At 51.5% G+C, this 25862-nt stretch overlaps 1 protein-coding gene across 5 annotated transcripts in view; it reads left to right on the top strand.

Moving 5' to 3' along the window:
* The window catches only part of ASAP2 (ArfGAP with SH3 domain, ankyrin repeat and PH domain 2), a 163425-nt gene that overhangs the window by 29129 nt on the left and 108434 nt on the right, over window positions 1–25862 (top strand). Inside the window, exon 2 of one of the 5 annotated variants that reach the window (XM_066234933.1) lies at window positions 9012–9133. The exons of the other annotated variants lie outside the window; for them this stretch is intronic. The gene's annotated coding sequence lies outside the window, so the exon portion shown is untranslated. The remainder of the gene's footprint in view (window positions 1–9011; window positions 9134–25862) is intronic. 5 annotated transcript variants of the gene reach the window in all.

Genomic DNA, 25862 nt, shown 5'->3' on the forward strand with positions numbered 1-25862 from the left:
GGTCGCCCAGGACCCCTGTATTTTTCAGGAATGCAGAGATGGCTAAGAAATGGTCCTTTCCAATGAGGTGTTTCTGTTGTTACCCCTGAGCCTGTGCGATGATTAGAGCATCTGCTTTGAAAACACTTGGACCAGGGCTCAAGTACCAGTGTTACCAGTTAATACCTGTATGGCCGTGGGCAAATAAGCTGTTTACTTATTTTTATTTAACAACCACTAACATAGCGCTTACTGTGTGTCAGGCCTTAAGTGCTTAACAGAAGGTAAAAGTGTTTGATGGTGGGACAGCCCTGCGGGGACGTACTGTGGTCACCCTCCTGTTTAAAGAAGAGCGAGCCAGGGCGCAGGCTCAGGCACTCTCCCTGGACCACACAGCCAGTGCCGAAGCCAGAATTCCACCCCCAGCCTCTGGCTCAGGAACCCCCTGCTGTTCGTTACTTTGCTTGCTGCCTCTCGGGTCCCAAACTTGAGCTTAAATCCATAGATGGGGAGAACTGATCATATGACTGCAGGATTGGCCTGAGAATTAAATGAGGAAGCCTAGGTAGAACATCTAGCCCCAAGCCTGCGACACGGTGGAGGGCTCGTGGCAGCTGGCGCAGCCACAGCACGTAGTGGAGGAGGATTAGAAGGTACCCAGATTATATCAGTGCAAGGTGACGTGTGCTGGTGCCCATACAGAGCTCTGATAGCAGGGATCGCTTCCTGTGGGGCACGAGGAAGCCCGGGGAGGGGGAGAGGAGGGCCCTTCACTCACCATCTGTGAAGCAGGCACCCTGCACAAGCTGGGACTTTAATCTGTTAGGAAGCCCAGACTTTGACCAGATGGGTGGAGATGACAGATGCAGGAGGATGGATGTGTTGGGGGGGGGGGGGTGGTCCAGTGGGCTGGATCCCTGTTGAGAGGGGGCAGAGGGAGATTACAGGCTGGTCACCCGCTCTGGGACCAGGTGCCAGGGGGCCCCTTCCGAGCAGACTTCCGGCCTTGGGAAGGCTCTGTTAGCTTTGCATATTGTCTGGTTTTATTCTCTGTTTTTAGTTTTCCACCACACCTTCCTTCCAGCAGATTCCTAGAAATGCCCCGTTTTTCCTGACTCACGGATTGAACACATCCTGTTTGGGGAAGTGTGGAGGGAGAACTTGAGAATGTGTGAAGTGTGTGCCCCGCACCCCCACCCGTGCTGGATGCAGGTGGGAGAAGGCTCTGCTTTTCTGCTCCCCCAGCAAAACCCAGGCCCCTCCCTGCCTTATGTCTGGCCTCCCCACGGGCTGAACTTCCTCAGACGCTTCGCTTCACTGCCTGGACCCGATGCGTGCCCCCACGGGACTGCCCTCCTGTATCATAGGTGGGGGTCTGTGTGCAGCTACTGGGTGGTACATGCGTCAGGTGAGAGCTGGGGCCGGGGTGTTGAACCTGACTGAGTCAGGTGACCTCTGAACCGAACAGCCGGCCTGTCTCCATAGGCACCAGGGTGCCAGGGAGGGAGTGTGCGCCAGGCGCCCTGGACAGGGTTGCTTCCAGAGCTTTCTGAGAAGCAGCAGAGGTGGCAGCCCTTTGCTTGGAGCAGACGGAGTGCACGGTGTGGAATGTTGGCCCTTTCCTCGGGACGGTCTGAGATTTCCCTGGCGCGATGCTCTTCCAGTGTTTATTGTAGGTCTTGCTTGTTCTAACAGAGGCCGGATGTGCGAAAGCCTCATGCGGAGGCTCTCTTCTGTACAGCCCGAGGCCTTTTGGCAACGAATGGGAAAGCTCACCGCTAATAGAAAAATAGGAGAGGGGACCTGGGCTGGCTGAGCGGAGCTGTGTATGTGTGTGTCGTGGGGGGGGCACAGGTGTGGGTGCCACTGCAGTGTGGCTGGGCCACTGCAGGGGAGGGGACATTGATCAGAGACACTGACCCCGGAGGGTGGCCATTGTGGCGGTCCCTGGAAAACTATTTTGAAGGATGAGGCCAGTGAAGCCTCCCTTGAAGGGTGAGGGCAGACGGATTGGCCAAGAGTGGACAGCTCAGCCCTCTGGGGGACTTTGGGCAGGGCCCAGAGACGTGCTTGAGCATCACAACTGGGCACGCGGGCACTGTGGCATCCACAGGTGGGTGCCCTGCAGTGCACAGGTCCCTAGGGCTGTGTCGAGAGCGCTGGGCTAGAAGATTGTCCAGCAATGGTCTGCTTGGTGTGGGTGGGGAGGAGTTAAGGGGGCCATCCTCTGCCCCCTGACTGCTCCTGGGGCCCAGGTCCTGGTAAAGGAGGGAGTGGCTTGGTGGGCCTGAGTTTCTCTTCAAGTTAGACAGGATACAGATGATTACTAATTTTCATAAGCTGAAGCTTAACCAAGTACTGTAAAATAAAGATGGAGATTTCCGGGCACGTGGATATATTGAGTCCATCAAGATCTTCGAAGGGTGGCATTAAAATGCTGATCCTCTTAGGCTCCTGACGGGTTCTGCCCGGGTTCTGCCTGCCTGCCTTGTGCTGCGTGGAATGCTGATGCCCTCCTTGTGGGGTGTGTTCTGACACCTTGCTGTTCTAGTGTGCCGATTAATAAAATGAAAACTGCTTTCGTACTGACATACAGAGAGTGGACTTAATTTACTTTTATAATTATCTCTGTTTAAATAAAATCTAACTCAGTATATTTAAAAAATATAAAGACTTTCCACTGAAGAGATAAAGGGAAATTTAAAGATTGGTGGAATAAAAAAATAAAAAGCAACCCATTATTTTGTGTGTATGTGTGTGTGTGTGTTTGTGTGCGTGCACGCAGGTGGTTTTGTGAATGTGTGATATATGAAACACTCACTATATCTTTTGCTTTTTAAAATAATGCCCTGCCTTTAGAATATAGAACAATGCTTTATTTCCAACACAGTTAAAACACCCCCCCATACACACACTTTTCTTTCTCTTTCTCCGTTTCTGTGTTGGAGGAAATGTGTTTATTTTGTTTGGAGGGTTTCTTGACTTCTAGTTTATTTTCTAATTAAAGTTCTGCCTTACACCAAAGAGCTTAGACTGTATCTTGTTTGTTTTAGGGAGCAGTGGAAGGCTTTTGAGTGACTAGGACAGGAACAGGGCAAGATGTGAGTCAGAAAGAGGCCTCTGAGGCTGGGAGCCGGGCAGGCGAGCAGACACACCAGGGAGAGGCCAGGGCTCAGAGGCAAGGAGATGATGAGGTCTGAGCCTGGCAGGAGCTGGGGATGGGGAAGAAGGACCAGCTTGCAGAAATAGGCCAGAGGGAGAAGTCTCAGTGACTTCTTGGCTCTCGGGAACTGAGAAAGGGAGTGAGAATCTAAGAAAACACCCAGGTTTCTGGCTTGAGGTGGGGGGTGGGAAATCCTTGTTTAGTGTATGCTTTGATTGTTAATGTTGCTCTCTGAGATTTGCTTTTGAAATGCGGAAATGGAGAAGTTGAACAATGCCTTGAGTCTTGAGATTGGATTGATTGGTGTCTTGGTTACAACTCAAACTTGAGAACACACTCGATATCTTGGGAAACATTAGGGTCATTCTGCTTCCGTTCTGGCATTTAGGAAGCGTCTGTGTGGTCTGTCTACTGTATGAGTGAAAGCCTGGGCTCTAAGCTGCCAGGAAGGCTAGGGACCAGTCAGACCTGGTACAGCACGCGGCACACAGTAGACCCACCGTATTCTGCCTGCAGTCTGGGGAGTGGTGGTCTTGAGAAAAACCAGTAGTCAGTCAGGTCTCTTGCCGTACAGGTCGAGTCTGAAGGTGTATTTATTCCCGTGTGAAAGCGGACAGTAAGGTAACAAAGTCAGTAAGGGTGAGTGGTCCTCTGTGGTCCGTGGATGTGGTTCTGGGGGCCAACGTGCGGCTCGCTCGCATGCACTTCCTGTGGTTTTTGCCTCCTTGTGCTGGTGAGATCCATGGCTCCAGACTCCAACCACTTGGCTTGAATCCAGGGCCCAGCACTTTTTAGAACTGCCCCCCGACAGGCTGCTCAGGGATCTCTCGTAAGAATTAGTTTACTATTATTAGAGTTCTTTCACAGTGCACACCAACACCTTCAAATTCCATGGGGCTGCTTTGTGTGTGTTTATGGTCTCGTCTCCTCTGATCTTTGTGGTGGGCATGCCTGTGTTCCCTTGGGCAAGTCACTTGCTCTCTCTGGAGCCTCCTTTTCCCCACCCAGAACCCCAGACAGCTAGACCAGGGGAACCCCTTGAAATTTGGCAGTCTCTGTCCTGACAGTCTGGTTTTACAAACACATGTCACGTGTGTACAGCTTTGTTGGACCATCACTCAAAGCTGTCTCTCTGATGCTTTATTTGACCTCGTGTGGAAGCCATTCCATCCCTGGGTTCCTGTTTTTTTCTGATTTCCAAGTGAGAAATTCCCCTGAGATGGGGACACCCCACCCCTTGAAATGTTTCAGGTCCGAGTACACTGCTGCGTTTGTGGGGGGCAGGGACATGGATGCAGCCGCAATGAGCTGCGAGGGGTCCCAGTGTTCCTTTCCTGCTTTGGTCAGCTCTGTTGTGGTCTCATAATTGACATCTTACACATTGACTAATTTGAAGAGTACAATTCGATAAACTCTGACACAGGTCACCACAGTCACAATATTAAGCATTTCTATCACCCCATGAAGTTCCCTCCTGCTTTAAACTAACTTACTGGTGGTCAGGTAGCTTTTTTGGTAAAATTCCTCAGCGTGTTCTGCATAGAGGACCGCGTTATCTGAGAAGAACAAGTTTGCCTCCTTCCTTCCCAGCAGGTTTGGCTTTACTTCATTGTTCTCACTTCAGTGCACTGCCCCGGCAACCTGGTACCACCACCCGGTACCGGGCTGAGGAGCCACGGGGGTCGTGGCCATCCTTGTCTGGTTCCTGATCTTTTTTTTTTTTTTTTTTTTTTTTTTTTTTTACAGAGGCAGAGATAGACAGGGACAGACAGGAACGGAGAGAGATGAGAAGCATCAATCATCAGTTTCTTGTTGCGCGTTGCGACTTCTTAGTTGTTCATTGATTGCTTTCTCACATGTGCCTTGACCGCGGGCCTTCAGCAGACCGAGTAACCCCCTGCTGGAGCCAGCGATCTTGGGTCCAAGCTGGTGAGCTCTTTGCTCAAGCCAGATGAGCCCACACTCAAGCTGGCGACCTCGGGGTCTCAAACCTGGGTCCTTTCGCATCCCAGTTCGATGCTCCATCCACTGCGCCACCACCTGGTCAGGCTGGTTCCTGATCTTAAGGGGACAGCAGTTAGCCTTTCAGTGTTGAGTCTGACATCCCTTGCCGGGGTTTTGTACAAGCCCTTTATCAGATCCTCTTCTCTTTTTCTCTTTCTGGCTTGCTGAAACTTTCCATCGCGAATAGGTGTTTAATTTTGTCAGATGCCTTTTCTGCATCGATTGAAATGGCCATCTGGTTTTCCTTTTTTTTTTTTTTTTTTTTTTACAGAGAGAGGGATAGATAGGGACAGACAAGAATGGAGAGAGATGAGAAGCATCGATCATTAGTTTTTTGTTGTCACACCTTAGTTGTTCATTGATTGCTTTCTCATATGTGCCTTGACCGTGGGGCTACAGCAGACCGAGTAACCCCTTGCTCAAGCCAACAACCTTGGGTCCAAGCTAGTGAGCTTTTGCTCAAACCAGATGAGCCCGCGCTCAAGCTGGCAACCTTGGGGTCTCGAACCTGGGTCTTCCACATCCCAGTCCGACGCTCTATCCACTGCGCCACCACCTGGTCAGGCCCCCCCCTTTTTTAGCTTCTTAACATGGTGAATTACATGACACGTTTAATGCTGTGACTTTTTGTATGGAAAGCTTTATGCATAGGGTCAGCACAGATTCCGTCGTTGTACTGGCATTTGAGGAGAGCTGTTCTGCACGTCGTAATTCTGTATTACCTTCCTAGTCGGTAGCCGGTGTTCTACATGGAGAGTCACTCCTGGGGTCTGATCTGTTTACATATGTCATTCTGCTAATCTGGTTGCTGTTTCATTATATTTTGGATAGAGTGAAGCCATGGGGTGGTGGTGGGTGGTGGAGAGAATGACAACTAACCCTGTGGTCTTTATTATATGCCGGACACTAGACTTAACATAACCTCTTAATTCTCCTAACAACCCAACAGTGTAGATACCTTTCCTTCCTTTCACAAAAGAGGACATTGGGGATAGGAGAAGGAAATTCCACTTCACCTGCCTTTAACTGAGCACCCTTTATATGCTGACCATTGGAATCCATCCAGCAGACACAAAACCCTGAAGTGGGCAGTGTCCTCGTGTTTGTAGGGGACAACACTGATCGGCATAAGTAACTTCCTCAAGGCCATGTGGCTGGGGACAGGGCAGGGCCAGGTATGAGTCCAGGTCTTCCATTTCCAAGTTTAGTTCTTTCCCCTCTGTGACAGCTTCAGGGGGCGGCACATGGGAAGGAATGAAGTCAGGATGAAATACCAGACAGTGTGTTAGAACAATGCAGACAGGATTCTCACAGTTTGTCTTCACAGACCTCTCTGACCATCAATCAGGGTGAGGGCAAAAACTAAGTGCACTCCTAAACTAAATGTCAGGAACTCACACAATGAGTTATTAAAACAACAGCCTTCTTTCTTAATCCAGCATGTGCCCAGGAAGGTATTTTATTGATGCCAAGCAATGATGTTGCAGAATTTTCACTGAACTGTGAATGCATGTAAAATCATTCTTTATTTCCCCGATAGTTTTCAGTAGAAAGCTCTCTGGTGAGCCATGGCCCTGTGTCCACTGTGACAGGTATATGGTATATCATAAGATATAAGGATGGTATGGCTATGAGTTCCTTATACACAGTTATGGATGCATACACATGTGAAAATGAAGTTGATTTAGGAAATGCTCATGCCTCAGCCAAAATAAAAAAAAAGTACCACCATTTTCCTAATGTGGACGTGTGTATTTTCAGCTCAGCCCACATTGACTAAGCACCTACTCTATGTCAATCACTGTGCCCAATGAAGGAAGGGGAGGAGAAGAGGAACGGCGGTTTTTTTTTTGTTGGTTTGTTTTAATTTTTTATTTATTCATTTTAGAGAGGAGAGGGAGAGACAGAGAGAGAGAGAGGAGAGACAGAGAGAGAGAAGGGGGAGAGGAGCTGGAAGAATCAACTCCCATATGTGCCTTGACCAGGCAAGCCCAGGGTTTCAAACCGGCCACCTCAGCATTTCCAGGTCAACGCTTTATCCACTGCGCCACCACAGGTCAGGCCGAGGAACGGTGTTTTGAGCAGGGTCTCCAAAGATGACTTCAGGCCAAAAAGAGGACTCTGGGCCTGGCAGGAGAGGATTCCCCGGTTGCATGTGTCAGCATCCTAATAAGTTGAACACTTAGGGAAGCGTATTAGGCGGGCACCTGAAGTTCAAACCTCTGATTCCACTCGGTAGTTCTGTGTCTCTGGGCAAGTGGGTTAACCCTTCTTAGCCCTAGTTTCTTCATGCAAAAAAAAAAGGGAGATGAAGGTACAGTGTATGTTTCCCAGGTTTAGTGTGTGTGTGTGTGTGTGTGTGTGCGTGTGGTCTCAGAAGTGAGGCCCGCGATGTGAGTGTAGTGCTGGAATGAAACTTTTTCCGGCCAGGCCGTAGTGATGGGCGTTGCGTTTGGACTGCGCTCTGGGGAAGCATGCTCTGGTGGTTTGCAGATAGCATCTCATCTGGCCAGGACTGAGGGAAGTGCGGGTTCAGCCTCTGGCTGAGACTGGCGGTCGCTCCTCTGGCGTCCTGCCCAGTGCCCCACGTTGGCTGTGCTGAGTCAGTGTTTGTTGAGCAAATGCACTGAGGTTTTACAGCAGCAACCTCCAGCCGTCTGCTTCAATGAGCCCTTTCTTCTGGGCAGGACGTGCCCTCAGGAAATTGGGCGCCACCAAGGTTCCTAGTCCCAGCAAGGGTGGTGCAGGGTGCGGGCGTGCAGTGCCTGCGCCTGGCAGGGATCGAGCATCTCATGTTGGAACACTGCATATGGTGTCTTTCCCACAAGCCTCAGTGGGAAGAGCAGGAGGCAGGCGCACGGTCAGTGGGAGGTGACCCTCAGACCTGTGGCTCCTCCAAAGACCAAGATAGGTAGCATCAAGGAGAAATCCCATAGCCAAGCACCATCATGTCACTACTTTTTCCATTTTCTCTTCTGCTCCAACTCTTCTTCCTTTTCCTACCTCCTTTATGGATGGAAATTGCCCTCTCTGGTACCACGTGATATTTGGGACACACCTTTTGATTGTAACAATGACTGTCAGGTGAGACTGTTAACATGCATTCAGACCATTAGGTGTGCGACCGTGGAGAGCATTGGCCTTCCGTGTATATGGTGTAACTGAGGCCCAGTGACATCAAAAACAATTTTTTTGCTCAGCAAGGTTGCATGAGCAGCCTCGTGTGCATTCTTTATTTTGGCCTCCTTGAATGATGGCTTTAGGTATTAATGGACAGAAGGCAAATGGGTTAGCACAGGCTTGTCATTCAGTTTCTGAGACTAGGAATGTCTTGCCGTAGCAAGCCTTGAAAAAATATTTTTGTGTAAAAGTATCGGCTTAAGTGTATGTCATATAGATGAATTTAATTTAAATACTTTCAAGAACTAGTTCACTGGAAAATCAAGGGTCTGCTCCATTTTGCAGGGAGGTAGAGATTGGAGAAGGAGGGAGGGTTTCTCCTTAGAGAGGCTGGCGCATGTTTGGTTTCTATCTAGACTAATTTGAGGCAGGACGAACACGTGACCAGGTCACTGTGGTATGTATTCATTCATTCATTCATTTTTTCATTCACACGCTCACTTTTCAAGCAGTGTGATTGTAGACTGTGCTGGTTGCTGAGAATTCTACAACCATGAGACTGCCAGGAAATAGTCCGGTAAAAAAAGCCAGCAAATCTTGTTCCCCCGAAATGATGAGAGAAGGTGGTGCATGCGTGTCCATTTTTATGAAACGTGGCTATAAAGTTTTTCCTTTTGGAAATAGTGGAAAAAATTTTCTCTTCTATAAACTCACCAATAAAAAAAAAATCTTTGCTTCTGTTCAGCCTTTCCCGTGCAGAATACCTTAACAAGCCATTCAGATGGGACTCAGTGAAGAGGCTTGATTTTGGAATATCCAGCTACTGGTCCTCGCCACAGGCCGAGAGGGCCTGTGACACCCTGCAGAGTGAGTTCCGGGGTTTCGTGGTGGCAGCGGGACAGAGAGCCCTTTGGGAGGACACATTCGCCTGTTTCCAGCCCAGAGCTTGGGATGCAGCCAACACTTGCGGGGAAGGCTTGACAGCACGGGAAGGTGTGGCGCCTCTGCCCCGGCAGCTCCTACGATCGCTGGGTTAGGGGGCAGAACAACCACCTGTGCCTCTCAGGTGGTGCCACAGTGCGGACGATGCTGAATGACTGTGTCCCAAACACATGGTGTGTGTAGACAGAGCGGGAGCTGGATGTAATCATACTCATTTACAGTGTGATGGGGATGTGTGGTGACAGGGAGGAAGACGTGTCGGGTGGCCCTGTTTAAGGCCTTCTGGAGGAATGACGTAGACTTGGTCAGGTTACCGTTCTGCAGAAATACACGGCTTATCGTGCATGGTGACCGAGTGGTGCTTGGGTTTTTTGGCCTTTAGCCGGCATTCGGTGAGCACCCACTTGGGGGGCACAGGTTGACCTGTCGTTGGTAGTGTCGCCTTGGTTGCTCTGTGTATCTCACTCTGCAAGGTGTTCAGGAGGCTTGCATGCAATGCTCCATGATACATGTCTCCTATAGTATGCGATGGGTGGCTAGGGCCCAGTGCAGGGTGGCAGTACTAGCATTATGGTTGTTATTAATAGAGATTCTGGGAACTGTGCTTGATTTTGAATACGCAGACCTGGGGTCTTCCATGCAGGAGTTTCTGGTAAGAGAGCCAGAGGTAATGGCTTTGCTGGTGGGGATGTGGTCTTGACCCTTCGCTGACTGCAGTGTGGAAGCTTGACATTGCTGCTCCTGCTCTTCGAGGCTCTGGGGACCCTGAGGGTGAGGCAAGGTGGGGAGCCGGCCTGCAGGGCCCCCTCAGCCATTTGCTGGTCTAGGGATGGAGCCTTCTGTAAAAACAGCTCACAAATCTATTTTGGGTCATTTCTCGAAGTGATGGCAGTTGCTTTTTATAACACACACGTAATTTCTGAGGGTTTTTTTTGCGTATGTTTCTCAAGGATCACCTCACCTCTTCTTGACTTCTCTCTCTGAAATAGCACCACTCTTGATGTTCCTGTGTGCTCCTTCGGTCAGAAAATATTTTTTGAGCACCTATTGGATGCAGTGATACAAAAACCCATGCCTTGACCCTGACTGGGTGACTCAGTGGATAAAGCATCAACGTGGCATGCCAGAAGTTGTGGGTTCGACCCCTAGTCAGGGCAGGTACAAGAAGCAACCAATGAGTGCACAGCTAAATGGAACAACTCAGTGGAACAATGAGTTGATGCTTCCCCTCCCCCACTCTCTCTCAAAAATCAATGGAAAAATTAAAGATAAATCCCTGCCTTGGGGAGCCCCCACTGTCCTGCTCTTTCTTCCTTGCGGGCGGCACTGACAGGATAGCTCACTGCCTGTCTGTCCGCTGGACCGAGGCTCCCTGCTCCATGAGGGCGTGGACTGTTTTGTTGGCCACCAGCTCTCCAGTGACCAGAGGGTGCTGGGACCGGACTGGTCTCAGCCAGAAGTTTGTTGTGGTGGTTGTTGGGGCCCAGATGCAGAAAAGGTGAGCCCACCTTTGATTATGTAATCAAGCAGATGGGGCGGTTCTCCAAGTTGAATTGAAGGCCAGGAGGACAGCATGCCCTCAGGTGGGACGGGAGCTCTGGATGGGTGCCAGGATGTGGGGGCCCTGGTCCTGCCCCTGGTACATTCCCTGACTTTGGGCAATGGTGACTTTTTACATTTGTGAGTAAACAGTTGGACAGGATTCTCTGTAAAATCTTTTCAAACCTATACTCTGTAGACCAGCAATTTTTAACCTTTTTTTAATCCCACGGCACACATACACTAATTACTGATATTCTACAGGACACTGAAAGATCTATTTTTTGCCAATCCAGAAAAAAAGAAATAAAATGTATAATTTGGTTTCATTCACAACGGACAGCTATTGTTGTGTTGGCTCTTGTCAGTTTTTCATTTCACAGTCTATGGGAAAAGAGGTCAGTGCCCCTGACTCAGTAGTCAGGCATTGCATGTTTTGAAAACCCTTGCGGCACACCGGGTAAAAATCGCCGCTCTGGACGTTTAGAATAAGTGGACTTCACCAAAGTAACTTGTCAATGCATGTAACTTGTCAATAACCCATCTACGAACGATTGAGCAGGTGACCCATGTGCAATTTTTAATCATTAAGCTGTGTGTGAGGTTTTATTCTGGGTCTAGAATTTTTAAAACCTGTAGATGTCTTCAGTTTCGTAACCTTTCGCACCACGTGCCTTTCTTGCCTTTTTTCTGTCCTCAGTGTCCTCGTCCTTATCTGCATACCCAAATCATTTAGCCCTGATGGCTCTGCAGCCTGGGGGAGGCTTGCCCCAGGGAGTTAGAGGCGGCCACACAAGTGTAGGAGAGAATCATCGGGTGATATTTTAATTGAGTGGAGGTGTCTTCTGCCTGACAGCAGTTGGTCTGCTCATAAGTTTTGACTGCACAAGCTGCCTGGGTCTGGTATTGGGCAGGCAACAGCTGGAAATCTTGATGAGGACGAACTCTCCGTTCCTCAATTAAAAAGACTGACTGTTCCTCAATTAAAAAGAGGCGCCATCTGGGGTGGTTCCAGGCTCCCAGCTGCCTGGGGAGTCCCAGATGGTGCACGGTCCTCATCGGCACCAGGTGGTCAGATGGTGCACGGTCCTCATCGGCACCAGGTGGTCAGTTCTGCTGTTTGCCTGCCCTCTGGGATGTTGGCCTTATGGACCTTGTTAACCTGGGTGCTTCTTTCTGTCCATAGCGTAGCCTTTTCTGATTTGAGTGCTTCTGTGGATTGGCCGGCTGCTTCTGTGACAAGCGTGTTTAAAAGGCAGTCTGACTTGGTGGAAGGGACTTGGATGGGCATCGATGTTTGTGTTTCCAGGGTTCACATCCCATGGGGGCTGCTTCCGGGCTCGTGTCTTTGGTCTTCAGAGCTCACTCAGGTGCTCAGCATGTGAAATTTGGGGATGTCACGAAGCCATCGATTAAGTGAAATCCTGTTCAGAGAGCACGTAAGCCAGGGCCCGGCACAGAGAAGCTATTCGGTCAATAGGAATGGCCATGCTACCAGTTCCTGTTGCTCTGCAGCCTCTCTCCTCCTTACTGGACACTTGTGCTCAACTCAGCCAGTCCAGGAAAGGATTGGTTTTCGGCCCGTTCCCTACTCCTCTCTACACACAAACACACACACACACACACACACACGCACACACACGCTGATAACCTCTTCACGACATGTCCCCTGGCTCTTGGGTGTAATTATGCTCCACTTATCTGGAGGTCAGACTTTTAGCAGTCTCCACCATTTGGCACATATCCAGGATCTGGAAGTCAACGGAAAAGCCGCAGCTGCCCGCGAGCCCGGGCCTGACGGTAGATGAAGAGGAGGGCGGGGCAGCGGGCAGCAGAAGAGCCCAACAGGGCGGGTCCCCACGGCCCTGTGGCGGCCAGCAGTCCTGCGCCCCACACCGACCATCCTGAGTGTCACAGGCGAGGCTGTCTCCAGTGCTCCCGGTCGCCCTGAGTAGTAAGGGGGCATTAGACTCTGCATTCTCTACTTAAGAAAACAGGAAAATAAAAAATTTGGTTTCGAGGTTAACAACCCAGTTATTTTCTTTTTAAAACCCTTGTGGTTTGTTGTCATTTTTTTTCTGGGTAGATGAGTTATATGGAACTTTTCCCTATATAACTTTTGCAAGTGTGAGGGAAATGTTGGAATATAGAGGAACGACCATGGGCTTTGGGGTCACAGTCCAGGATGTGACTCTTGTTAATTCCTGCCACCTACTTGCTAGGTGACCCAGCGAGAATTAACTGTTTGAGCCTTGATTTCTTTATCTATAAAACAAAGATAATACCACCTACCTCCATGGGTGACTCAGAGCATTGGTGAGATGGTGACTGGAAGGTAAATTTTCTTAACCCATTTGACATGTAGGTTATTTATGTCAATGAGACTCTATGGTCTTTATGGTCAGGAACTTGCAGCGTGGTTTTTAGTACCTCTAAATTCTTACTGCCATTTTCAACTCTGCCACAACTCAGTGTTAGCAGTAGGTGAGTCTGGCCCTTGTGGTCCTCTGATCCCGAGGATTCTCCCCATTCCTGAATTCAGGGGATGGAGTTTGTGTTAAGCAACCCTGTCCTTTAACTTGGGTTACCCCTCCTCAACCCAGGTGTGTAGCGCCTTAGCTTCCTAGAATTCTAGATCTAAAAGAGACTTAATTTTAGCTTCCTGTGGGCAAACATGTGTTCTGAGATGGGCCAGCCCAGACAGGGGCTGAGAGAGAGTCCCTTGGCAGAGGCCACACAGCCAGTGAGTGGTGGAACCAGGCTGGCCCTGGTCTGTGCGCGCTTGATTCCGGCTTCTCCCCTCTTTGCAGCCAGAGAGATTTCATGCCTGTCCTGCTGTGAGTCTCCATGTTCTACCCTGAGGGTAGAATGTGAACTCCGCGTGGACGTGGTCAGTGCACCGGGGTCTGTGGCTTCACCCTGCCCCTTGCCCTCTCTTTGTCTGCCCAACGGGGAGGGCAGGCTTTCTTCATCTAGTAATTTTCATTTCTGCCGTGACTGTGGTGTCTGAGGGGTTTCCTACTCATAAGTGTGAGTCATGTCACCCATTTGGACTTGCTGTGTGCTCTGGTGGCATGCGACTTGAGGGGATAGCACAGGGCTGTGTCTGCCACAAGCACTCCCCTGGGAACCTCCAGGACCCTCCTGGAGGGAGGGCCTTGCTGAGATCATATGAATACATCCCGGGAAGGAAATGATGTCGACGTGTGCGTATCGGGCCTTAGCAGACAGAGCAGTGCAGGTGGCGGTCCGGGGGACAGAAGGTGGACGGCCTGTGTGAGGCTGGAGCTGTGAGCTGGGAGCCTGCAGCCTGCCTAAGAGCTCGACCCAGTGACACCTGCTTGTGTCCTCGCACTGTGACGGTCCCCCTTCTTGGCGGTGTTCCCACGTTGGCTGAGACAAGTTGGATAGGCTGCTTGCTACGATGTCCTTGTGGCCCTTGCAGGGGATGCCCAGGGGCCTTGGTCAGAGAGGGGTAGCCCTGAAAATAGATTCGAGTTTCCGGGTCTGTGTTTGGAGCTGGTCCTGCTCCGGGTATGTGAAGAGAGCGTAGAATGTCAGGCTGCCTTCTGCCAGCCATCAGAGGCTGCGTGCTGTGGGGGTGGGCGGGGGGCACGAGGTGAGGTCAAGTCTGGGTTCACGTCTCTCCCCGTCTGTACCCTTCTTCTTATTTGGAAAATTCACTTAACTCTTCATTGAGCCTTAGTTTTACCATCTGTAAAAATAAGGGGAATAATACCCACCCTGACTGCCTCAGAAGAGTGTGAGGAAGCTAAAATAATACCCATGATCTTGGGGCAGACACTTCCATAGTAATCACTTTTAGCATTTAACATGCTACTAACAGAAAGAGGCATTCGTAACCTGTAAGGTGTACTGCGCACATGGCAGTTGTTACTGGTGATTCAGCTGATGGCCTCTGACCTCAGACTTTACGCTGGGTACCGGGAAGGAGCAAGGCTCTGTTGGTAGGATCATTGCTCTGTTGTTGCTAGAACCCCCAGAGCTCTTGCAGCAACCCGGCGCCATGCCCAGCTTTGGAGATGTCAGAGAGACCCCTGGCCTGGTGCAGCAACCGGGGACCTGGATCTTGAATCACTTTACAAACCTTGGAGTGTGTAAAGTGTATCCCTACTCCACAGGGGGACAGAAAGATGGAGGGCACATTGACTGGCCAGCAGGAGAATACAGTGCCGTGGCCTCTCACTTAGAAGGGGTCCACAGGTAGCTGTCAGACACGGTCAAAAGCAGTGACACTGAGGAAAGGACCGGGTCAGTCATGGGCTTTGGTGCTCAGGAACTATCAGAGCCGGATGGAGAGAGGTGTCTCGGCCTCTGAGACGTTGCATCTCTTCTTGTTCATTGGGCTCAGAGATTCAAACACTAACTACTGTGGGGAAAAGGGGTCCTAGGGCTTAAATTAAATGCATCCATCATGGACCGGCTGCGACAAAAGCACCGTGCCCAGCATTGCAGGCACAGAGAGAGCTGAGACGCCGGCCTCCCCTGCGGAGAACTTCACTCTGGCAGCAAAGACAGATTTTCCACGATGAACTATGAAACAAGACAGGATGACAGAAGGTTCTCTTAAAGAGGTGGGAGCAGAGGGCCATTAGGGGCACATGGGAGGGGGTGGTGACATGGAGGAAGTGGCATTTGGGTAGATCTTGAGGGTCAGCCGGTGCTTATTGGAGACATGGTGGGAGGGGGACAGGCATCGCACCCAAGAATGGTATACACAGGTGTGCGGAGCTGTGGAAACCTCACGATTCCTCAGGCAGTGTTGTCTGATGGCAGTGGCGTGTGAGGGTCAATAAAGGGATCACAAGGACCGAGATGGAAAGGACGACAGGTCAGATTGTGGCAAGCCTCAGTCATCATATTGGGTCTAAGTCTGTGAGCAGAGGTAGCCCTGTGGATTTTCACCAAGTGTCTCATGTTATAGAGGAAGGAGCTGAGGTCCTGAGAACAGTGTGACAGGGGGGACAGACACTAGCTATGCACCCTTCTGTGCTGCATGGGGCACAGTGCTCTGCGCCGCGCCCTCTGTGGGGGTCCGGCTCCCTGTGGGTGCTGAGTCCTAGGGAGCCTGGCTGGGGGGTGACCTGCCGCCTGGGTGTGGGCACTCCAGAGCAATGGACATGTTCAAAGCAGGACCGCTCACCCCAGTGTCCCCTGAGCGGAGCGTGCAGGTTTCATAACCAGTGGGAACGTGTGTTGTTGCATTGCCTCACCTGGGTTTTTCTCTCCTCCATCCCAGCTGAGACTCAGTGATGCTGGGGAGACCTGGGGAGACGGTGAAGAGGACAGTGGGGGACACTGACATTGAACTTCCAGGGGCAGACATCTTTCCCAGGGACCTTCCGTTTTGTGACGGAGGCTGGAGTGCTTGGCAGGAAGCGAGTGTGGAAAAAGGGACGCCTTCGGGGTGATGTCAGGAAAGTCACTGGAGCAGAAAGATATTACTCTCTGCCCATCCGGTGAGGGAACAGGCAGGAAGGAAGGTCATATGTGATTAAACAGGACCAAGGACAGGCCTGTGGTGAACTGAGAGGAGGCTTCAGGGACAGGAAGTGTGGGCCAGCAGCTCTCATTCTTTCTTTCATCAGCAGTTCTATTTCCCCCCCCCCCCAAAAAAAAGACTACCCTGTGTAGTTCATCGAGTTTAGTCATCAGTGTTTTGTAATGAGCTGGACTGGGTCCTTGGGGCGGACTGGCCAGTGTGTGTGAGGGTGGTGGCCGGCGGAACACGCCCTCTGGGAGATGCTGGTCGGAGAGTTGTCTTCCACGTCAAGGCAGCTGTCCACAGACAGCGTAGATGCTGACAGGTGCTGTCGAGGGCGGCCCGTAGGGTTGGGCAGGGCAGACAGGCCATGAGGTCAGAGCTGCATTAGAAGGAATTCGGGAACCAGTGACCAGAATGAACTACGCCTGTGTGGGCACCAAGATGTTAAAACTCGGTGTTTTTAACATGTTTGTGTGTGTGCGTGTGTATGCATGTGCCGCCTTCAGGTAGATGTCTGGCAACACAGCGGTCAGGTGCACAAGAAGAGACTCCATTTACTATGGTATGTCATGGTAGTACTGCATGTACACGTCGTAGCGGTTGTGGTGCATGTTAGGTGTCCATTGTCTAATCTGTTGGAGAGAAGGACCGCAAGAAGACATTAGGTGGCCTGACCAGGCGGTAGTGCAGTGAATAGAGCATCAGACTGGGATGTGGAGGACCCAGCTTCGAAACCCTGAGGTCTCCAGCTTGAGCAAGGGGTTGCTCGGTCCTCTGTAGCCCCTGATCAGGGTACATATGAGAAAGCAATCAATGAACAACTAAGGTGCCACAACAAAAAATTGATGCTTCTCATCTCTCTCCCTTCTTGTCTGCCTGTCCCTATCTGTCCCTCTCTCTGTCTATGTCACAAAAAGAAAAAAAAAAAAGAAGGCATTAGGTGGGATTAATAGTGGGAAAGAGTTGAAGCAGATTTTTTACTCCATGTAAGCTTTGGCATTAACTTCAATAAAGAATATCTTGGGCTTGACCTGTGGTGGCTCAGTGGATGGAGTGTGGACCTGGAACACTGAGGTTGCCAGTTTGAACCCCTGGGCTTGCCTGGTCAAGGCACATATGGGAGTTGATGCTTCCTGCTTCTCTCTCTCTCTCTCTCTCTCCTTCCCCTTTCTAAAATGAATAAATAAAATCTTTTTTTTTTTTTACACAGAGACAGAGAAAGAGTCAGAGAGAGGAATAGACAGGGACAGACAGAAACGGAGAGATGAGAAGCATCAATCATTAGTTTTTTGTTGTGCTTTGCGACACCTTAGTTATTCATTATTTGCTTTCTCGTATGTGCCTTGACCGTAGGGCCACAGCAGACCGAGTAACCCCTTGCTCGAGCCAGCGACCTTGGGTCCAGGCTGGTGAGCTTTTGCTCAAACCAGATGAGCCCACTCAAGCTGGCGACCTTGGGGGTCTTGAACCTGGATCCTTTCGCATCCCAGTTCGACACTCTATCCACTGTGCCACCGCCTGGTCAGCCAATAAATAAAATCTTAAAAAAAAAAAAAGAATATCTTGGGTGTTATTTATTTATTTATTTATTTAGCTCTATCTGTGACCATCTGGTTCTATCTCTATGTACAGTCAGAATTTTCTCCGTGTGTGTGACTAAGGAAGCACCAGGGCAAGTCCAGGTGGCTGGAGTCCCCGCTGCTGGGGTCCCCGCTGCCTGCCTGTCTCAGATGGATGCAAGCAGCCTCATTGGTTTAATTGATTCAAGTTGCAGGATGCAGTGTTACAGTTTGTGTTCCAGTAAGATACTTTTTAAATCCATTTCACCCAGAGGAATTGGATGTTAGGAAAACCACCCAGGGAGTGAATAAGACACATCATGAGTGTCTCTCAGCCGTTGGTCCCCTCCTTTCTTCTCTTAGTTCGGATACTCTCTGCTGGACGCAGGCCCCCCAGCCACTGCAGGACCCAGTCCTGCCACCAACCTGTCCCTTTCTTCACGGTGTGACTGTTGACCTGAAGGAAGGAACACTCCCGGACAGAGCCTGTGCCAGTGGTGTTTTCTGTAAACACTAGCAGATGAGTGTGGCTTCATGGTCCCAGATTAGGGAGCATGTAGAGGTCGGCAGGTGCTGGGCTGGGGCTGGTGATTCAGAGACAAGACTTCCTGGGTCCCCATCCTGAATGGGGTTGTCTTGTCCTTTAGTTCCTGGGTCCAGGTTCTGAGAAGTTGCAGTTGCCTTGGGAAATTTTAGGTCTGAAAGCAGGGACACTGTCACAGAACCAACCCGCTGTAACGTAGGCGAGGGCATTGGAAATGTGGTTGCAGGTGTGAGGGACTGTTGTTACTGCCGCCGCCACCCCCGCAACTGCGGGCATCAGTTTGCACCCTGACCTCCCATTCACGGTACTGATGTGCACTTTATCGGTTTTGAGAACTCCAAGCCAGGGAGTTCTGAAATGCAGCAGAATTTTCAGTTAAATTTTTCTTTCTGCCATTGCCAAACACTTGTTTTTACAGTTGGAGTAGGATTCCAGTGTCTGTTCACCATGTTTGTTCGTAGTGAGTCAATAGTTAATTTTGAGACTTCCACACAGGATTGTTAGTTTCCTTTAGAAAATTAACTCATCACATCCCATCTATTTGAATATAATTATAACCTCTCCTTGGAGAAAAAGCTGAAGTGCAAACTTTCTTAAAGACAGTATTTTTGCAGACTTGGACACCTGGAGCCTCGGAGGAGAAGTGACTCACGGAGGGCCACAGTGTGGGTGGGCAACGGCGGCCTTTTCCCTGCCACCATAGCCACCCTGTCATTGTGCACAGCCAGTCCATCCTTTCCCATCATGGTACGGAATGTAAACCGTCCAGATTCCTAGGCCTCATGGCTTGGACAGCTGCCTTCTCTCCTGGGGACCATTGCAGCTTCCTGGAGGTTCTTGAAGAACAGTGAATAATTTGTACATAGGCTTTTGTGAGGGATAGTCCTTACTGGGCGTATTTGCGTCAAAGCAGATAGCCCTGTAGTCTAAGAAAGAAACGCAGAATATCTCTGCGTTTATATCTTATAGTTATCTTTGTCACTCGCCTCTCCCCTTCTCCCTTCAAACTAAAGAAATAGCACCGGTAAATGCAGCATAGTCTTAGGGTGGGGCATTGTAGCATGCACCGGTGGTGTGTCATGTGGATGGGATGCCTCTGCCAGCCGCTGTGTCACTGCCAGTGCTGGGGACTGGCCAGGATCTGCCCCAGGCTGTGTGAGCAGGAGGTCAGTCTCTCCCCTCAATGATGTTGGCCCAGGGAACTTGGTTCCTTGCTCCCCTTCTGTTTTGTTAGCTGGGTTTAAACTCTTTTCTTTGGACAGAGAACAGACAAAGAAAGTAAAACCAAATGGTGTGAAGCCTTTCCTTGGGGAGAAATGCTCGCATCCCTAGGTGCTGAAAATAAACAGCCTTTAATGACCCTCAGAAGCCACGGGGTTTCTGAGCCGCCTCAGCCAAGGGCCGGCTTTGCCTTTTGCAGCATGTCCGCCCTGTCCTGCAGTCGCTCGGTGACAAGGACCCTGCTCTGCCTCTGCCCCTCGCCACCACTGCCCGGCCCCATGACCTGCTCTTCCTACCAAGCTGCTGCGCTCTCCGACCTCTGAAATGTCAGCCGCTGTCTCCGGGCTCCCTCTGGCCGGCCTGTCCTGCATGCCCACGTCCTTGGTGAGTGGGTGCTATTTGGGGGCAGAGCTCTTCCGAGGGGAAAGGAGGCATGAGGTCATCTGTCTGCATCGCTTGAGGTGTCCTTGTCTCTGGTCCCCACTCTCTCCTACCTGGCTCTCAGGTGTCTGCTCCGAGGCCAGCCCGCTTGTTGGGCGAATCCCATTCTCCTTGTAGCAGAGGTGTCTTTCCTGTAACTGAATGCTCTGTGCCTGATGTGTAAGATAGCCCCCATGTGAGGCTGGGGGCGGGCCCTGCTGCCAAAGTTCACAATGCTCAACTCTCGAACCCTGGGCCCTGAGGGGTTCTGGGTCATTCTGGGGTGAAACGGAGCAGAGTGTGGAACCCGAGCTCTAAGTGCAAGGAGAGCCGTGGGCACCTGGTGTCAGCCGTCGCCTGCTCCCTGCCCTGTGAACTCCTTGGCGTGGCGAACCCCGCTTATAAAGCAGGGCCTCTGGGCAGGCTCGCCCCTCTCTCACCTGTGGGGTTCTCTCCTGGACATGGTGAGTCCAGCTCTATCCACCCTCTCCCCACAGATGGCCACCCTATGGGACAAGGGTTGTTGAACATGCAATAGGAAAGGCTGGGGAAGAAGCCCGCACAGGCTCGGGTTTCTGGGGGCTTGTGTTCCCAGTGCTCTCTAGGAAGAGGTGGCTAGACTCCCTGCTCATACGCCCCCTTGATCCTCTACAGCAGCCTCCCAGGTCCCAAGGCTGGCCCAGCTCTGCCTAGGGCCAGCCAGCAGTCACATTACCTCGTTGGTCTGCTGTGCCATCTATCGGGGCAGTGGTAAGGGTGGGGGTGGGGTCCTGCCATCAGCCCTGGTACCACCTGCCAGGGCGGTACTCAGTCATGTCATGTGGTCTTTACAGTAGCCCCATCGGATAGAGGCGATTGCCCCTTGTAGGGACATGGGAATCAAGGCCCGGGTCCGAGTCCCCGAGCCTGTGGTCTCTCTGCTGCACCAGTGGCTCTCACAGTCTGCCTAGGTCACAAGGATGCAGTGCAGGACGGGGGGGGGGGGGGGCGGGGGCGGGCAGAGTGTGTTGTCTTGAAGAAGGGAAAATGCCTGGGTGGTTCCCACATTCCCCCAGGCCCTCCATTCATCTCTCCTTGTCCCCACCCCCTGTCACTGCATGACTGCAGTTGCAGGGGAAAAAGGCACTTTGCAGAGATGGCAGATTTGGGGGTAGGGAGCTAGCTGTGAGTGGAGGAAAGGCCCCGTAATCCCCATGAGGTAAAGCAGAAGGGGTGCAACGTATCCAGTTAGCCTTGTTTGTATTTCACCTCCCTTTTTGCCCAGAAAACTCTGCTTTGTTAGAGGTTGGCTTTGTGTGCGGCAATCAGATCTGGGGCCTGAACAGCCTGGTGCTTCCCTCCCTCCCTCCCTCCCTCCCTCCCTCCCTCCCTTTCTTCCTCCCTCCCCCTCCCCCCTCCCTCCTTCCCTCTGTCTCTCCTTTCCTTCCTCCCTCCCCCCTCCCCCCTCCCCCCTCCCCCTCCCTCCCTCCCTCCCTCCCTCCTTCCCTCTGTCTCTCCTTCCCTCCCTCCCTCCCTCCCTCCCTCCCTCCCTCCCTCCCTCCTTCCCTCGTCTCTCCTTTCCTTCCTTCCTCCCTCCCTCCCTCCCTCCTTCCCTCTGTCTCTCCTTTTCTTCCTCCCTCCCTCCCTCCCTCTTTCCCTCCCTTCCTCCCTCCCTCCCTCCCTCTCTCCCTCCCTCCCTCCCTCTCTCCCTCCCTTCCTCCCTCCCTCCCTCCCTCTTCCCCTCCTGCATGCTGAGTTTCTGAGTTTCCATCCCCCCTACTTCCCATTCATCCTGGGGCAGCAGGGCCAGGTCTCTGGGATGGCACGCAGGAGCTAAGAAGTGACAGAGAAGACGTGGCCAGACTATAGATAGTGATCATTTACCTTTCCCTGTGACAAGCCCTGGAATAGACGGTGTAACCTGGATGTGTGCAGAGGATGGGAAGCCCCCGCCACGACCACCTCGTGTATCTACTTGTTGGCTCTCAGGAAGCTTCTGAACCCACAACAGTTGTCACACAGGGTGGTCTGGGTGGGGACACCATGCTTTTGGTGAATGTCAGAGGCCAGCACAGTCAGGGTGGCAGGCACTAGGGTAGCCACACAGGCTGAGGAGGGACCGCCGAGCAGCTCTCTGGGTGAAGGGACTGGACAGCGTCCCTGGGGAGGGAGGACAGCACCACATGGTTTTGGCTCTGAGGAGGGCAGTGGACAAGGCTTACAGGGGCGAGTGGGGCGTGCCCTGAGGGGATTATTTGCCCCCAACATTAGAGGAGGTGGTGGCAGAAGTCCAGAGGGTGATCCTCCTGACCCTGGAAGCCAGGTTGTTAGCACACGTCTGGAAGCTCCTCTCCCTTTGCTGGCCCTTCTCCTGGCCTTTCATTAGCTGAAAGCCGAATAAATAACCTTGGGGCAAGTCACTTGAACTCTGAGTCAGTCCCTCTTAGTACTCCGAGTTGGAGAAGCTGATGGTGATGTCACAAGATGTTGTAAACACGCTGTGAGACAGTGGGTGCTAAGGTGCTCTGTGGGATGCTGTGATGCGTGTAGACGCAGACGTGTTTTTAAACTACGCAGCTCTTGCTGTCTCTGGAACTGAAGGTATTTCTCTCAGGTGCCGAGGGCCTTATCTGGGTGACGCAGCAGTTGCACAGTCAGAGCTTTGGGCATCTTCCAGCCCTACCCCTCACTTCAACAGAGTGGCCGTTTGGTGGGGAGGTGGGGTAGACCTCGCTTGGACCTCGCTGGACAGACACATGTGCAGAAAGTGGGTCCCCCCAAGGTGTGAGAGGGGCGGGCCGGCCTAGAGCCCTTGCTTTATAGCTGGGGTTCCCCACACTAAGAAGCCCACAGAGCAGGAAGTAAGGGATGGGCCAGCAACATGTGCACTTAGAGTGGGGTTGTGCCCCGTCTAACCCCGAACGATCAAGCTGAGAGAGGACGAGTCTGCCTTCCACTCAGCTGGAGCGCATTCCCCTGGTGGCCCTGCCTTTGCCCAGGTCACCCTTTCGGAAACTCGGAGAGCCGCACCAGAAGTCTGAAGAATTTAAATGTTGATGGGGAAGAAGAAGAAGAAGGGGAAGGGAAAGGGGAAGAGAAGGAGAAGGAGAAGGAGAAGACGAAAAAAACGTATTAGTGGAAATGAAAGGCAAGCAAGTTTAGTTTCCTTAGAAGTGTTTATTTTTCTTTTCTCTCTCTCTTATTATCCTAACCATTATCAGACCTGAAAATATGTATCCTACTGCGTGATGGTGTTTCTCAACAGCTGCCTTACTTGGCACAGGGAAGATCTGGCCCTGCTGAGAACCAGGGGACACTGATGATAGTTGTCAGTGACTGCGTGCCCACAGCATGCCGGGAACTGTAGTGTTCTTATCCAATGAAGCAGGTGTTAGCGTTCCTGACTTAGAGATGAGAAAACCAGAGTTGGGAGGTGAACGGACTTTTCCGAGGCCATGCCGCTCGTCAGTGGAGCCTAGTGAGACCACACCTGTGGCTCTAAAGCCCGTGATTTTCTGAACCACTGCACTCTTGTCCAGGAGGGTCCTGCGCTGAGGGGCCAGTGCCTACAAGCACATTGTATTGGGTTCTTTCTGTGTCTTTCTGTAGGAGACATGGAGGGTGAGAGGTGTGGCTGTTAGAAGGGAACTTGGAGACGTGAATGGAATAATAGTTTTCCCATTTTCAGCGTAGGTATTTGCTGAAGGTGTTAGGTCACAGTTACAAGATGTACTTTTTGGAAGATCACATAAAATGCAAATGTGGCAGCCGGTGCCAAACAGGGCGAGGGGTGGGAGAAACCCACAGAGTGGGCATGAAGGCTGGTGTCTCCCCGCTGACCTCCAGAGACCTTCGGAAGCCAAGTTCTCCTGAGCGTACCGCTCCTTGGTACGCCGCCCTAGTACTCCTTGCCAGCCGGCCGGTGGGGCTCAGAGAGAGCACAGTCTCCTCTGTCCTGTTTATGTTACTGTAGTGGAGTTCGTGGGGCTTGATCCTTGTTTCCTGGGGAAATGGGCCTGGCTTCCATTGTCTTCTGGGACTGGGACAGATGGGGAAGGCTGACCTCACTCCCAGCTGAAGGTCACCTTTCCAGCCCCTGCAGCAGCTCATCACCCTGGGCCCCAGGGCCTGGTCCAGTGCCGTGGCCTCCCCCTTTCTCCTCTGACTTCCCTCAGCAACGAGCAAGCACCTTCTACCCTACAGTGTCCTGTCTTGTCGGTGTCTCTTCCCCTGAAATGGCTCACGTCCTGCCTTGTGTCTGAGCTCTCCGGTCTGTGGCAGGGGAGCAGAGCGTGAGTGAGGTGGTGGAGGATGGGTCTGGGGACCCCGGGACAGGCCCTCGGGGACAGGGCACATGGCATGGACTCTGGGGAAGGCTTTCTGTACGGCTGGTGTATTGGAGCTGCCAAAACTTGCCTCTCTATTTCTGACCCCCCCACCCCTGATCTCCTAGAATAGCCCCCTAACTAACAGCCATGGTGCCGGGCGTTGTGATAGAGCTGGGGTTCGCTGTCGTCTGTTTCTGTGTCCCTACCACGGTTCCAGTCACACACTGTGTCTGTGGCCGCCGTCGCCAGGGGCAGGGATCGCGGGAACGCCAGTGGCACTGTGGTGACCTCGAGGCTCTCCTGATGACACAGTGGCCCTACCGTCTGCTCTCTCTCCACTCACTGTGCGGAGTGACACTGTAGGAATGGTCTAGAATTTACCCCTCTGAGTGTGCTGTAGTGGGTGTGGCTGTCCTCCTAGGCCTGCCATCTGGGTTCTCCCGTTGCTCCTCAGCAAGATACATATTCCTGAACATAAACAAGGTGGTCTAATTTTGCCTATTTAAACATCTTGTATGGTATTATATTGTACGTGTACTTGTGCAGCTTGCTCTTTTTTTTTTTTTTTTTTGCTTGACATTTTTGTGAATTTCATTTGTGTTCTAGGTGGGTCAGGTTTGCCTCCGTGGTTGTGTTGCGCTCTGTTATTTGCATTATAACCATTCATCCATTCACTGTCTACAGCAGGGGTCTCAAACTCAACTCAGCATGTGGGCCGCAGAGCAAGATCGCACTAGGTCTACAAAAGGCAACTGTTACGCAACACTTTTCTCACTGCAGTTGAAAACAAAAAAAAAATCAGTACAACAAGCACAATGGTACATGCAGTTTACTCAGTGTCACAAAATGACCAGAAACTGTAGTTCGCATCACAACTGCTGTTAACTAAGCTAATATCTAGCTAGGATGCTAGAGAAATGAAAAATACAAGTAGGCCCCTAGGCTTACTTAATTTTATCCAAAATATTTTGAACTTCGTGGATTAGTCTGCGGGCCGCACAAAATTGTTCGGCGGGCCGCATGCAGCCCGTGGGCTGCGAGTTTGAGACCCCTGGTCTACAGGCATTTGGGTTTATCCAGCATTTGTGAATACCCTTACCCGTGTCTTCTGGTGCCGATGCGTTTGTACTATGAGTGATTTCAGTTTTATTGGATGGTACCTGCGTGCGGCCTTCTTGTTTGCCCTGAGGCATGCAGGTCTTATGCAGCTGTGCCTCAGCGTGGCCATTGATGATCTTGATTCTTCATGATACTTCCTGTTCTCCAGGTCTCTGCTCACTTCCCAAAAGTCAGCAGGTCCATCATTGCTCTGGCTCCACACCAAGCCTGCGGCCACAGTGTGCCCCTCTTCCCAGGAGGCCTCTGGAAATACTGGACACGGTCATGATGGGCTCCGTGACCTCAGAAGTAAAGTGTGCTGAGACAGAGCTGGTGTTCGCGGGTCTCATTCTTGGCAAAGCTCTCCGTGGGGCACGGGTCTGGGTGTCATGCTATTCTGTTATTTGGTCTACAATCTTTCAGAAATGTCATCCCTTCTCAGGTTGGCCTTTCGGGGAGA

Source organism: Saccopteryx bilineata, chromosome 6 (genome assembly GCF_036850765.1).
Source record: "Saccopteryx bilineata isolate mSacBil1 chromosome 6, mSacBil1_pri_phased_curated, whole genome shotgun sequence".
Classification (NCBI taxonomy): domain Eukaryota; kingdom Metazoa; phylum Chordata; class Mammalia; order Chiroptera; family Emballonuridae; genus Saccopteryx; species Saccopteryx bilineata.